This window comes from Chrysemys picta, chromosome 18, assembly GCF_011386835.1.
Source record: "Chrysemys picta bellii isolate R12L10 chromosome 18, ASM1138683v2, whole genome shotgun sequence".
NCBI lineage: Eukaryota > Metazoa > Chordata > Testudines > Emydidae > Chrysemys > Chrysemys picta.
In genome coordinates this window covers 10,958,748-10,974,986 of record NC_088808.1, presented here as the reverse complement: position 1 = coordinate 10,974,986, position 16,239 = coordinate 10,958,748, and positions in this window count along the sequence as shown.

Sequence of the window (16,239 nt, the reverse complement as noted above, 5' to 3'; positions counted from 1 at the left end):
GTAATAAAATCATTTTTAAAGTTGTAAATACACAAGGTAAATAAATAGAATTACAGAACCACTTCACACATGTAAAACTTATGCTTATAAGAGATTATTCCATAGATAGATGGATACCAACAGGTGGGTTGCTCTTGATGTCTATGTTTCTATATAAGCATCCATCACCATGGTAGCTGAATAACTATTGGCAATCTTAGATCATTAACTAATATAAAAAAATAGTTAATTATGGCACATCCCATAATAGGAAGGAACATACTAACCTGCCTGATGCTTCCAATAGTAACTAAAATAAATAAACTCACCCAATGGATGCCCTCCCCTAGCCCCGCACCCAAATGCTTTAGGGAACAGATAGGCTATATACTCTGTAATAACAAACATGTTATGTTGTCAGAGACAGCACCCATTGCAGAGTGTGTACAAAATGCATTCAATACAAAGGATCTGGCTCTAATCTCCCTGACACATGACTGATTCAGAAATCGCTCCACCACAATCAATGGCGTTACCCCTATGTCAAAGCCGTGTGAGAGCAGCATCAGGCCCCAAAGAACTGAAACATGAGACAAGAAAACAAAAAGCTAAAGAGAGAAAAGAAATAGGCTGAGGCAGAACTAGGGGAAAGGATACCACCAGAGGATAATAGAATTGAAGCTGACCCAGATTTGATCCAGGAACATTTTCCTCAACGACAGTAATCAGCTGCAGCCCACGGAGCTGGTGGGAAGGCACAGAGCACAGAAGATGGTTAAGTGCCTGCAGCATTTTTCTAACATTTTCAATCTTGTTCTTCAAGGACCCAAGACCTGCATGAATACTAACCTGTTGCCTTAACCACCAAGTTTCCGCTCCACAGCCAGGAGCCTTCCCCTGGCACCCCTTTCATGCTCCCTCCTCTCATAACGAGGAGAGGAATTTCATAGACATTGACAATTTCTTTAAGGCCCGAGATCACAGCTTGCTGCTAATTATAGAAATAAATAACTGCTGACTTGAACCATCTGTTCTTTTTTTGGCAACACATTTCTTCTTCAGGAAACTAGTGCCACCTGCAACCCATAAGTCCCCCTGAAAACTGGTCACTCTGCCCTCTAATTCCACAGATGAATTTTCATGAGAGCTGTCTGCAGAGACAACCCCTAGCGTTGCCACTATCCCCCTCCCCCTCCGCAAATGGGGGTTATGTCAGGAAATAGTTATCCAGCTCCACACTTCATCCCTTGATATAAATTCAAAGGGTGGGAAGTTTATCTATCTCCACTCTGCAGGCTGGCATATAATTTCTTCCTATTTGAGTACTGCCTACTCTGATATGAGGCGCCATTGTGCCAGGTGCTGTACATAGTGAGTGACAGTCTCGGTCCTGAAAGGCTTACAACGTAAATAGACATGACAGGTAGAGAAGCAGAAGTATAGGGCGAGATGTCGGAGTGCAGGAAGCAAGTAGGTGAGCCTGCACTCTGATTACTTGGAGGCTAATTAGTGCCCCAGGAGATGCTAATTGGGGTAATGATCTAATCAGGATAGTGGGCTGGACAGGGGGTAAACATTCAATTGGCCCCATCAGCCCACAGCTGATAAAAAAGGTACAGAAAGGAAGTGCAAGGTGAGGGAGAGAGAGGGGGACTGGATTAGCCAAACAGAGGGTTCAGAGTAGACCCATTCCCCTCAGGTCTTGCTGAGAGGGCCTAAACTTTGGCAAGCACTCTAAATAGGTGGGAGTGTGGGGGACTGTGGTGATATTGGTGAAGGGGACTTGAAATAAAGCTTAACTGAGTTCACACCCGCTGGACACTGCAGTTTCTGAAGGGATGAGGATAGGGGTGGAGGCAGGATGGGAAGTAATTTTTCCTTAAGGTCACACAGCAGGTCAGTGGTAGAACCAGGACCAGAATGCAGGTTTCCCACATGGCAGGCCAGTGTCCTGTCCACTAGACCACACCGTACGCAGAAAGCACATGTTAACTTACCATGGAAGGAAAACCCTTCTTGGATGCTTACAGGGGATGATCTCTACACACCCATTAGAAACCAGGTCCAATGCTGGGGGAAGGTCAACATTCAATGAATGCCCCTCTGGGGGCAGCCACATGACAGATCTCCAGAGCAAAAAATGCCTGGCAACTGCAGCAGCCAGAAGTAGAGGATTGCTCTGGGCTGCCCTCTTCTGCATTCAGGACTAGTCCCCAGCAGCCCTATATCCACAAGGCACCTCACTGTCTCCTTCAGGGATAAAGCCAGACCACCAAGGAGTTAGGGTGACCAGATAGCAAGTGTGAAAAATCGGCACAATGAGTGGGGGGTAATAGAAGCCTATATAGGAAAAAGCCCCAAATATCGGGACTGTCCCTATAAAATCGGGACATCTGGTCACCCTACCAGGAGTACATTTCCCAGACCTGAAGAAAAGATCTGTGTCAGCTCGAAAGCTTGTCTCTCTCACCAACAGAAGTCAGTCCATCAAAAGATATGACCGCACCCACCTTATGACTCTAATATCCTGGGCCTAACATGGCTACAACAGACTGCCAGGAGTCGGACAGCCCAGCAGCTGCTGAAGAAGTGACAGGGTGGTGGCTGGGAAGGTAGGGAGAGCACCTTCTCCCAGATCTAGGAGCTGAATGCTGGGATGTGAGCGCATTCCACCCATTCCTGCTGGACTTAGAGACCTCTGCGGACTCAGTGTACTGCTGGGAGTTTTAAGTGCTGAGTCTTGTTTTAAAGGAGTGGAGGAAAATAACTATATATGTAAATAAAGAATTGGAAAAAGTAAAAAGAAAGGCAACAAAAATTATTAGGGGTATGGAATAGCTTCCAGATGAGGAGAAACCAAAAAGACTGGGCCTATTCAGCTTGGAAAAGAGTCATCAAGAGGGGATATGATAGAGGTCCATAAAATCATGAATGGTGTGAATAAAGAAGGGTTATTTACTCCTTCGTGTAATACAAGAACCAAGGGTCACCCAATGAAATTAATAGAAACCAGGTTTTAAAAAACATCAGGACGTACTTTTCAGGCAATGTATAGTCAATCTGTGGAACTCCTTGCCAGGGGATGCTGTGAAGGCCAAAAGTATAACTGGCTTCCAAAAACAATAAAATAATTTCATGGAGGATAGGTCCATCGGTGGCTATTAGGCAGTATAGGTCAGGGATGCAACCCCGTGCTCTGGGTGTCCCTAAACCTCTGACTGCCAGAAGCTGGAACCAGAGAACAGGGGAGGATCACTCAATAAATGCCCGTGTTCTGTTCACACCCCCTAAAGCATCTGGCACAAGACACTGTCAAGAGAGAGGATACTGGGCTCGATAAACCATTGGTTGGCCCTTGTATGGCCATTGTTATATACTTATGGAGGCAACGTTCAGCATTTGCTTAAGTGTTTTTTCTGGGTCAGGGCCCTGACCCCCTTAACTCTTGTTGAAGTCAACAGGCCAAATTTTGCAGCCAGCCAAGTATAAATCCAGAGTAACTTCTTGACCAAGGTTTAGATAGCTCAGTAACAGGCTGTCCATAAAGCCATTAGTTAGACAGGAAGGGAGTTACTCCGGATTTACACCTAGCTAGGCTGGGAGCAGGGTTTGCCCAGCGTTCTGGACCTGGCCAGCGCCTAGAACAGCAACATGTGGGATCCCATGGCTGAATGACCCACTAGTCGCAGCACTGGCAGCTTTACTTTGTGTGAGGGGAATGGCATTCCCCTTCCTGTCCATATAGCCTCTAGGCTCAGGGGCTGTCTGGGAAGTCCTGGGGCCCTCAGCACTCAGGGTCTCCTCAGTGCTGGTGCCTGCAATCTGAGCCCATTCCAGCCAAGTCAATGCAACACCTGCCATAAAGCCCTTTCACAGCCTCTAGCGTGGCCTCCCATCCCACCCCCTCATTCCTGTTCCTGTCACAAACCATAAGGGCGAGCACTAAGATCTGTGTCAAGTAAACAGGTGTCTTTCCATCATCTTCAATAGAGTTTGGCTCAGGCCCTTTCACAGTAAAATCCCCCCCCTTTGTTTTAATCTTCCTCTTCTAGGTGTTCTCTTACACCAAAACAGACATGGAAATGAATTTAAAGAGGATTATTAATATTTTTTGTGCGCTTGACTTTTAGCTTAAGCTCAGAAATATTTCAGGTCTTTAGAACCATAATTAGAAATATTGTCCTTAGCCAAATGCCAGGTAATTTGTACTCACTTGAAGTAAATCTTTCTGCAGAAAGGTAGGCAAATATTGAAATATGTAATGAAAAGGGAAGGTGGCATGAATGAAAAGCCCCATCTATTTTAAATCTTTTAAATTACTTTCCTTTCTTCCTCTCATTAGCAAATATTTTAGTTAGTCTTGCATTGAACCCTGCTGTCAGGGTCTCTCTCTCTGTGTCTTTCTCGCTCTCTGTCTTTCTCATTACGGTTCTTTTTTATATAATTTTTAACAAGTTGTAAAAATCTAGTTATTTTTAAAATTCACACCCTATATGATCTAGATGCAGGGACTGGAAAAAGGGAGAAATACCAGCATTTTAATTCATTCTGGTCTGCTTTTGTTGTTTTGGGGGGGAATTATTTGGGTTTTTTCCCTTTCATATGCGAAGAAGGAGCTTTTGTCTGGCACAAAACATTCAAGTACGAAAACCACTTTGTGAAATAGCGCATAAAAAGAGTTTAGGGTGAGGGCATGACAACGAGGGAAGAGTCTCACAGTGACAAAGCTAATCAGAGAATTTACAGATTATTTGTTTGTTTGTTTATTTATTTATTTACACGGTGTAGACAGCTCTAGGATACTGGCTTCCCTTTGGAGATAAGTCACTTGTCATTCCATTAGGAGAAGACAAAGGAAATGTCAGGAGGTATTTGAAATGTAAGGTACTGTTTTTAGCTTCTTTTTCTTTTGTTATTGTAATAGCAAAGTGTTCTCTTTGTGTACTGAATGAAGAGTGGAAAAGACAAAGGCAGGGATGGCCATGGAACCAGGGATTTTTGGAACATCGGGGACAGAACCATTAGGATATGGGGACCAAGATGTAACATGGAGAACCATGAGGACATGAAGAATTGAGGACATGGGGACCAAGGATTAATATGGGAAACAGGAACTGCAGGAGTTGGGGACAAGCAGGAGATCTAAAATAGTGACCAATATGGGAAGCGTCCGGACAAGTGGCTCAGCATGGAGAAAGAGGAAATCCATGGGACATGAAGGCATCAGGACCAAGGACAGCATGGGAAATTGGGATTATATGGACAGGGCCCTATCAGGAGATGGGGCTCAATCTAAGGACATAGTTTCATCATAATATAGGGTTCTTGGGGCTCAGTGACCATCATAACATGGAGACACTGGATCTTAGGGTCAAAATCCTATCATGTAAGATTGATGTCAGCACAACCAGGCATTTAAGCCAGAGCGTAATTAGCTCTTGCTTTGCAAGAGCAAGCCCCCAAATCAACTCCTGGGTCTTGTCCAACCTTTCTTATCCCTGAGGGCCTGCAAAGATGAGTTTCTTAAGCTCCCTTTGTTTTATTTATCTTTTCTAGCAGGGAGAAAGATTTCTGCTCTTCCCAGCTGATTCATCCCTGGAGGCACCCCTTCTGCAATGCTTCCCCACGTTCTCCAACACTGCTCAGAAGCGTCGGAGAAAGGGAATTTGTGATCAGCTTCTGTGAGGAGCAACATGCCAGGAAAGCAGAGGGCAGCACGCTCGCAAAATAGCTTCATTCTGTAATTTTTCTTTTTCCACATGCCCTGACCTTTTCAAAGCAATCCCGCTGTCAAAATAAAATGCTAACATTCTTTCTCTGGGTATGTAAGATATTCTCCCCCTATTTTTATTTTATTTTATTCAACAAACTTCAAGTCAATTTTACATTCAGGGCCAGGCCTGAGTAAGCCGCTGCTGCGGAGAGGAACTGCTAATAGACTCCAAGCACACATTACATGTATTTACTCAGACTGCATGAACTCAGCAGCCCTGAGATAGTTGGTTCCCAGCCCCGCTGGAGAAAGCACTCCCTGTCGCTCACTGTGGTTCTCTCGCTCGCTCTGCACAGGTGAGGGTTAGCTGGGGAGTCAATGCTTTGATGTCCACTGCAGATTTCAGCCTTGTCTCTTTAGCCCCTCCCTGTAATGGATGCAGTTAGCAAAATAGCGCCGGGGACAGATAAGCATCTGGTAACCCATGGCAACCAACTTCCCTTAGAAAAATGGGCTTCCTGTAATTTCATGAATGTAGTTTTTTTCTGGAGCGGGGGGCCGGGGGGGGGGGGAAGAAAAAGAGAAGGAAAAAAGGCTGAAGGGAGTGGGTGTGGGGGGTGGGTGTATAGGCAGGTACATGGGGGATAACTGTCATATGCACACAAACACACAGTGTATGCTAGTAAATCCTACTAGAAATAATCCTCTTGCAAATACATAGGCACTACGACAGGTAGACGCCCACAGCTAATAATTAGAGGGTCAAGCCAATAGATTAGATTAGCTTGACATAGACAGGAATGCAGACTGTGAGACAGACACCCACGTGAGTTGGGGCTGCAAGATCAGGCCAATATATTCTATTTTAGATTTGATTAGATTGGATAAATAGACAGACCATGAAAAGTGAGTCGCCTAGCAGAGCAGGGTATTTAACTAAAGGTCAAACAAAATTGCACTGGAGAGCTGTGGATACAGAGTAGTGGTAACATAGACTGGTGGAGTCATCAGGGCAGTTTCACTGAGGCAGACAAGGGGAGTGAGGTTTAATGGATGGAAGTTTGAAAAGCAATTTGGGAGCCTCACAGAAAAAGTGCTTTGTACACACACACCCTCACTACACACACACACACACTGCAGCATTCACCCCAGCACACCATAAACCCCCACCACACAGGCAAACAAACACCATAGCCTACACCTCCACCATACCGGCACAGACAAACACACTGCAGCCTAAACCCACTCTCCCCCCACCATATATACACACACAGGGGCCCATTTAATGCTTAGGCTGGCTCTCAAAGGGTTCAAGACAGGCATAAACCCGCCTCTCCCAGAGAGTTCCCCCACTCAGGGAGTCCTAGGCATGGGGGTGTACCAGAGTGGGGAGAGAATGGAGTAGGAGTGGGCTGGAGTTAGAAGAGGGTGTGTAGGGGTGGCCAGCGAGGACTCACCTGGTGAAGCTGCATGCCTGCACTAGCCCATAATGGCATTACAGTAGGGGTGCAACTTAGAGCAGTCTTTACGGCTGCTCTAACCTTTACTGGGCCACACCGGCCCCCCACAGCTCTTGCATTGTCCTGTCGCACTGATGCCAGCTCAGGGATGAACCCAGCCAACAATATTTTAATTGCCAAAAACACCATCTACTTTTCCAGCCCATGTACGTAAATGGAAACAATCAAACAGAGCCAGACCAGAGGGAGACTGACACTAACAGCTTGTGCTGCCAGCATCTGTGTGATTTTATATATGTATTTTTTTTTAAATTAACTTTTCCTTTACATATATTTTCCAGCAGGCCATCTAATTGGATTTTCCTTCATTAAAAGAAGGGAACATAAATTACTCCTGTTGGGTACAGATTAGGTTATGGAATTTCTTTTCTTCTGTCACCATCAGTGCCCTGGTGTCAGAGCGCTTTAATATTTAATGCATTCCTAATTAGTCTTCGTTGGCCCAGGGCACTTAGCCAAACCTGACACCAACTATAGAGTCAAGTTCATTTAGCGAGCACAATTACCCAGCCCTCATTTCCATACCGCAGCCAGGGCACCCATACCGCGTTCACCCCCCACCCTCCTATTCACAAGTTAATTAAAAATATAAAAAAAAAAAGAGGCTTGATTTCCAGTGACAATGGACACAAATTATCTCATTTGGTCGGGGCAGTGACATTTCGAAGACTGCTTTAATCGCTAGGAAACCGCGGTGCATTGAACAACGTTTACCAAAGGAAATCGTTGCTTGTGTCACTTTGACGGCTGATGCCTTGTTGCTTGCATGCTCTGAAGATTGAAGTTCACGCTTCCCCGCTGCCCCAGCTGAGCTTCTGAAGAAAAAAAAAAGTTTAAATAAACTGTCTGCCCATGGAAATTTTAGCCTGCAATCAACAGGCAACCCAGCAGGGTGCACCGAGGAGATTAGCTCACAGTCACTGAGCCCCCAGTGCTGGGCTGGCAATGAGACCAATTAGAATTTGCACAACCGGAGAGCCTAGAGGCCCAAATGAGCTCAGGATCCCGTTGCGCTAGGAGCTGTGCAAACCCATTGGCAGAGAGTCTGTCTCTCACTAAGCGTTGACACTCTCACTAGACAAGACAGACAAAGGGTGTGAAGATGGAAGTAGTATTATCCCCATTTTCCAGGCGGGGAACTGAAGCACAGAAATAAAGGGCAAATATGCAATGGAACTGAGCAGCTATAATCAGGACCAGAGCTGCAAAGGAACTCAGCACTCTGAGTGCTCAGCACCCTCAGCGCGGGTCCACTTTTCATTCTGGCCCCTGTGATGTGCTGAAGGTTGCACAAGAAGTCTGTGCTTAGAAGAGCTGAACAACTGGGCAGGTAGAGCTGAGAGAACTGAGCCCAGATCTCCCATGTCCCATTTCTTTGCTTTAACGACAAGATCAGCTTTCCTCCACCACTCCGAGGTTTTGTTTCTGCAGGGTCCTTTCCTGCAAGATCCGCAGCAGAGCTGGTCATAAAACTTCTGACAGTGGCTCCAGAGATCAGGAAGTGCAGATTCCAAAGAGATTAGCTCTCAGCCACAGTCACTGGAATGAACATTTCAGAGACATCATTCATGCACAAGCTGATACTGTGAAGTTTCATTCAGCCACAGCTGGTAGAAGAGCAGGGAACCTGATTCACAAATAAAAGCGTCGAGTTCAGTTCACTGTGATTGGTGGGGTCATACAACTCTGGTGATATTAGCATGAGTTTTCTTAAAGCCCCTAGAGGCCCAGAGATAGGGAGTGTAACAGGCATGGGGGGGGGGGGGGGCGGGGTAGCCTGCAACAGAGGATATCATAATGGCACTATATAAACCCACACCTTAAATACTGAATCCAGTGCTGGTCTCCCCATCTCAAAAAGCAGAGTGTGGAACTGGAAAGGGTTCAGAGAAGGGCAATAAGGATGATCAAGGGTCATATGAAATGGTTTCCATGTGAGAAGAGGCTACAAAGATTAAGGCTGTTCAAAGAAACAATTAAAAGGTGATATGACAAAGGTCTATAAAATCATGAATGGTGTGAAAAAAAGAGAATAGAGAAGTATTATTTACCCTTTCCCACAATACAAAAACCAGGGGGTCACTCAATGAAATTAAGAGGCAGCAGGTTTAATCCAAACAAGAGGAAATTCTTTTTCACACAATGCACACTTACCCTATGGGACTTACTGCCATGGGATCTCGTGATGGCCAAATTATAAGTGGGTTAAAAAAAGAACTAGATAAATTCATGGAGGATAGGTCCATCAATGGCTATTAGCCAAGATCGTCAGGGATATAACCCCATCTTGGGACAATGCTAAATCTCTGCTTGCCAGAAGCCGGGAGTGGAAGACGGGTAGATACCTTGCCCCATTCTGTATACTTCTCCTGAAGCTTGGATACTCGCCACTGTCAGAGACAGATTACTGGGCTAGATGGACCATTAATCTGACTTACTATGGCCATTTTTATGTTCTCATGTAGTGATTATGTGAGAATTTTTGCTTTCATTTAAAAAAAGGTGTGTTTCTAGCTCTCGTGGATGCAGAAAATAGCTTGAAAATATAAAGTGCACTCTAAAAGCTCAGAAACCAAAAGGCAGGTAAAAAGAATATAAGGTTTGTTTCTTTTTAGCCTCATGATTTTTTGGGCCTAACTCATGCTTTTTTGGAACATTTGGGGTTGGCCATACTGATGTTATCCATTATTTGTAAGTGTTTGGATGGCCAGTGGGTAATTGTGAAAATGTTCATGAGTCCCAAAATGTCCACACAGTTTAGTACAATTGAAATGCTTATTACATGACTGGAACAAACATGTTCTCCTGCTTTAAACGTTTCAGTCATCAAATCAGGCAGCAACGGGACCAATCTCACAACAAGGATACCAAACAGCAGAAGAACACAGTTTACAAATTTTACTGCTTTGCCAAAATTCTTCAATGAACGCTAATAGATAGCAAATACATTGCTGGAAATCTGGGTCGTTTTGAATATTCTGGCTAGCTCTTGTTTCAAAATACAGTAGGCAGGCCAATATTTTCAGCATTCAGTAAAGAACTTAATTATCAGAGCTGGTTGAAATGTTTTAAAATTTGATATTACGAATGAAATATTTGGTCTACATTTCAAATGTCAAGAAAAACAAACCTCTATGTTTTCATGACAATGTTTTTCATTTGTTAACCTTTTATAGTAAAAAAAAATTGCTCTCATATTCGAATGAATAATCATGAAAATTGGTCAAAAATTGAAATTCTGTAATTTTTTTGTGTAACATTTTGTTTGGTCAAAATTTCAAAATATTGAATATTAATTTTTTTTAACAACACAATAAACAAAAACCATCTCAAGTAACTATTTAGTCCTCCTCGTTCTTTTTGCTGATACAGACTAACACGGCCACCACTCTGAAACCTATCTAGATGGACTATATGATAGTGGAGCTTGTTTGTTTCATCTGAAAACATCCCTCCAAAATAATACCAAACAATCTTAAGCAAAGTGACACAAACAAACAAACAATGAACATAATTTGGGGGTATCATTTATGACAAATCTGTGGTCATATAAGGACTGTATGGTTGTGACTGCGTCTGAGCAAATAGCCCCAAAACAATTCCCATGATTATTCATTCAGATGTGAGAGCAAATTTGAATTCAATTGTATGTAAGTACTTTGTTTGTACAGCCCCTAGCACAACAGGGTCCTGGTTCATTGTTCGGACTCCTAGGCACTACTTCAATACAAATAATAATGATAATAATAATGGCCCTCCTTCCTTGGGATCACGACCTACTGGTTCAGAAACACTACCTAACCAATAGTCCACACCCCCTGCACCAGTCCCTGTGCTAAACAACCTCTGGTGACCACATTCCAGTTTGCTGGCGATGAGGAGCTAGGCATCATTTTTGGAGCTTAACTCCAGATACTTAAGGCTACAACAGAGAACAAACCAGTGAAATGGCTACTTCACAGCTACTTCAAGTTCACTTTCCACACCTGTTCATGCTTAGGCCTTGCTAGGATGAATCTCCCTGAAGAGCACATTTTGTAGAATAAACAGGAAAACGTTTAGAAAAACCAAATTTCAAATGACATAGTCTGTTGTAAAATTCACAACTCACCCTAAGGTGCTTAGTTTCATCAGTCATGTGATGTTGTTTCTATTTCCTGAATGGGTGATTTATGCAATCAATCAGTGCAAATTATAAATGGCCAGTGTCCCCATCAAATGTGTAATTTGAAATGTGTCTTTTGCTTTAGGTTCCTCAAGCTATGTCATTAAGGATCTGATCAAAGTCCATTGACCACAATGGAAATTGGTGCCCAATAACATGTAACAAATCTGTGTCCATCTAGAACTTGTGCAGCAATACAACTCACCTAGTGGATCTGCTAAACACTGAGGAAATAACTCCCGTAAGTCCTCAGAAGAATTCTAGGCTGCAATGTGGAATACTAAGAAACTCCAGCCCTTGGATGACTTACATTCCCACCCAATGAGTGAGGGATAAACATACGTGACCCCATGCATGTGACTCTTGTATGTGGAGCTATTGACTTATCCCTCCGATGTGGCAGCAAACAAAAGGTTAATCTCGAATATTAATTTGTTGGACTGTTAGACTGCCCCGGGGCCATCCAGGAGCTTAAATAGCCAACAGTTAATTAAAAATAAACTGACACTTTACTTTAAGGATAGTTTTAATAACCATTTATAAATGTTACATTAAAAATTCATGCACTGTTATCAACTCCTGCTAAAGATTTACAGCACAATGGAGGAGTTATGAATGTTTTATAGGTGCTGTGGAAAACCTCTTCCTGAACAGATATTTTCAGAGGTCTATTTGTCTTTCCTGGGATGCATCAAAAGGGCCCGAAAGAACAGCAGCGTGGCAGATACAAACCGCCTCCCAAGATCTCTGCTCTGCAGTGATGGCTCAGACTTTGGACCACACACTTGCTACTTCACTGGCTTGTTCTCTGTTGTAGCCTCAAGTATCTGGAGTTAAACTCCAAAAGTGATGCCTAGCTCCTCATCGCCAGCAAACTGGAATGTGGTCACCAGAGGTTGTTTAGCACAGGGACTGGTGCAGTGGGGGTGGGCTATTGGTTAGGTAGTGTTTCTGAACCGGTAAGTCGTGACCCCAAGGAAGGAGGGCAATTGGGGTGGGAGGCACACGGCACTGAAAATATTATTACCAGCTAAATAAAGCAAAGAAAATCTTACTCCCCCACTTCCCACACACCCTTCCCTTTCAAGGTCAAGTGTTCTCTGTTAACATCTCGACACACCCACAAAGAAATGTTATAGACTTAGCGTTAATACATGTCTTATCCTTACTTGCATGGGAAATGTAAAGTGGTGGTGAAAATTATTGACTTCAGATAAAGGGTTGCCACCCTGAAAAGGTTGAAAAAGGCTGGCTTAGATCACTGAATTGAGGCTCTTGGGTTCCACCCCTGGTTCCCCATTCCTGTGACCTTGGATAAGCAACTTACCCCCTCTGTACATTATCATCCCTCCGGGACAGCTGGGGAAACTAAAACTTCCCTGCCTCACCGGGGTGTTGTGAAGATCATTCATTTCTGGTTGGGATGTGGCCAGATACTACAGTGATAAGAGCTACAGAAAAGCTTATAAATATTAAATTAGAAGTGCCAGGTCTTATTACTATTATTATTATCAATTTTAAAATGAGTTTCCTTTGACAGTGTTCATGCCCCTTTGTGTTAATTTTCTGCACACATTGGAGTGATTTTTTTCCTGGCACAAATGTTTAGAGACAGCAAATATTAAGCTTGTGTACTCCAACAGACCTGGGCTACTTATATATAGACCTATCCTCTCTATATTCTTGTGTCTACACTGTATGTGATATATTTTATAAGGGACGAGACTCTTCTAGACTGAGCCTGGAGATCACAGTTCCCTAAGCGCTTGGCCAGAGCCCTGGCACAGATGTGATTTAATGAGCCGGGTGAGGATCTGACCACATCCTTTGTAACTAGTCATGCAAATGCAGTTACTTCGCGTGTATGTTGTGAGAGAAAATTGCATTCAGGCTCTGTGCCCAGGCAACGAAACTACCAGTAGTCTTGTTTTTCTAGCAATGTTGCCTTGGGCATGATCTGTGTGGCCCAGAAAGGAAAAGGTTTAAAACTATATAGAGATGCTCAAAGTTTTTCAGAATTGGTATCTGTACCTGGGAAATGAATCACACCTAGTTCTAATATAGCACTTCTCATCAAATCAGGGAAATAGCATTATCCCGGTTTCACAGGTGGGGAAACTGAGGCACAGAGAGACAATGTGACTTGCCTAAGGTCACCCAGTACACTAGTGACTGAGATGGGAATAGAACCCAAGTCTTTGGCTAATGTCCTATCCAGTAGGCCAAGCCACCTCTCAGTGCTGTTGAAGTTCATGTGGGTTCCTTTTCTTATTCATTGTAAGGTCCTCCACTGTCCTACAGCATCTACTCCCCCACTCCAGGTTCAAACCCACCATCTTGGGAATCTGCAATCAGGACCAATGATTCCATGACCACATACGGATGGCATTGACGTCCCCACTAGCCTCAGATTTTACATGTAGAAGCGAGGTCAAAATGTCCACTCCAAAAACACCTGAAGGAACCTCTCTATCAGAGCGCTAGAGCTCTGTATTGTAAACCTCCAACCAGAGACCGGTCTGATTCCATCCACTGGAGCACTCCGGTGCAACGGCAGTCAAATCCCTGCTTACACCAGGGATGGATTTGGCCCGCTCCGCCAATGAATGGCACCGGGCTTTATCTCCCCTCAGGAATCCTCAGCGGCCTCAAGTTCTTCATATCTCATGACCCACTTTCCTAGTGTATGGAGACTTTCACTAACCGGAGTGGGGATGGACTAAGGCACTAGCACGGATCCTTGTTACTGGCCTTGCTGCTCTATGAAGCTGGTGTGAGGACACAAGTGACTTTAAACCAATGCCCCTAATCTAGGGGCGGCCCGCTCTCCCCCACTTCTGGCATAAGAGTCATGACTAAGGCTAAGATTTTGTCATGGATATTTTTAGTAAAAGTCAGGGACAGGTCATGGGCAATAAAGAAAGATCCACGGAAGCCCGTGACGTGTCCCTGACTTTTACTAAAAATATCCATGACAAAGTAGGGAGCTCAGCTAGGGGCCCCACACCGCCAGCAGCGGCTATGTAGCTATGGGCCCCGCTTGGAGTTCCAGGCCCCCCCTCTCCCCACAGTGGCCAGGAGCTTGGGGTTCCCCCACTGCCCGCGGTGGCTGGGAGCTCCAGGGTACCCCCAGCAGGCAGCAGGGGTACCCTGCAGCTCCCAGCTACTGTGGGCTGAAGTCACGGAGGTGGCTGGACTTATACATTCCATGACTTCTGTGAGGGCCATGAAAAAATCGTAGCCTCACCCAGTTCCACCCACCCAGCCTCTCCCAAGGAGCTATCATGCAGCAGTCAAGACTAGCCAGACATAGTGGCTCTCAGCCACACCCCCATTTCCCTGATGATACCCACAACACGTTGGGTGTTGATGGGAGTGACCGAGGCGCTCCTGTGCTATATGCCGTGATGCGATCGCGGCTACACCATGAGAGAGCGCTAACCAGTCAAGTAAGCGGGGCTGCTTTGTGCTGCCGGCATGGTTCAAAGTATGGCTAGGATCTGGTCCCCCTGTCTACACTACACATACTTCAGGGAGCCTTCTTAGGAAATCCTCATAACCAAGGGTCTGGGTCTCCCCTCGCTCAACTCCTCAGAGGTCACCAGAGTTACAGCAGTGTGGGAGCACTGTGAGCAGGAGGCAAAGCGGGCCCCAAGGAGCATGGTTATGGTCTTATCTGCACTCCACTGAACCATGTTCCGATCCAGGCTGGGGAGCGAACATAACCACGGTGCCCAACATTTGGAGACTAGACAGAGCCAAAGGCTCTGACAACATGCCAAACAAGGACCTGACCCAAAGCCCACTAAAGACAGTAGGAAGCCTTCAATGGGCATCAGACTGGGCCCAGAACAAGCTGTTTTTTTAAATGGCCAGCCTTCTATCCCATGTTTCCTTCTGCCACTCCAGTGTGTGTTATCCTCTTTCAGGGCAACTTCTGTTTTCTCTCCGATGACGACAGCTTTGTTCTGCGGGAGCCATGGGATTTACTAAATATAGCGAAGGGCTATTTCTGTAGGGACTTCAAAAAGCTTGTTTCATTTGCTTGGTTCCTTTCATCCTTTGTTGTCCCTGGTTGTGTTGGACTCCAACTGCTATCCAGCCTTATCGGCTCGAATTTCTGCAAGGACTTGGAGCCAGCCCAGGCAAAATCCAATTGTGATACACACTTGAGAGCTGCCACTTCTAAGCGCGCGCACACACACACACACACACGCACGCTCAAAGGCACCTTACACACATAACTTCCCATGGACTCAAATATTCTCCTGTATAACACACATAGCTTCCGTAGCCTCTATAGCCTCACTCATCACACGTAGCTCTTACACAGAGCTACCCATGTATACTCCCACTGACACTCAGAAACGAACTGCACACACACACCCTTTCCATCTCCATATGATCACACACACACACACACACAGTCTTCACAAATATGCACTCAGTTGCCTTTACACTCCCACTGACATTCATAAATTAATCTTATGCACATACTGTGCACTTACAAACATCTCCTGGGAACATACACACACACACACACCCCATCTCTGTATGCTCACACTTCCATGCAGGCAATGCTCACTCATACAGCCACCCACACACACTCATACAGACACTCCAAAATGAACCTCACCCACACAGGCTGAGATCGTCCAAGCTGCCTGTGGGATTTGCATGCCCAATTCCCATTAAAATTAATGAAATTCAGACATCCAAATTCCACAGGTGGGCTGGGCAATTTCAGCCATACTGCGCACCTATAAGCATTTCCTGTAGGCACCCAACACCCCTCCCTGCCTCCCTATACTCACACACAGCCACCCACGCATCCCCTCCTACGCACATGAGCCCACAATTAA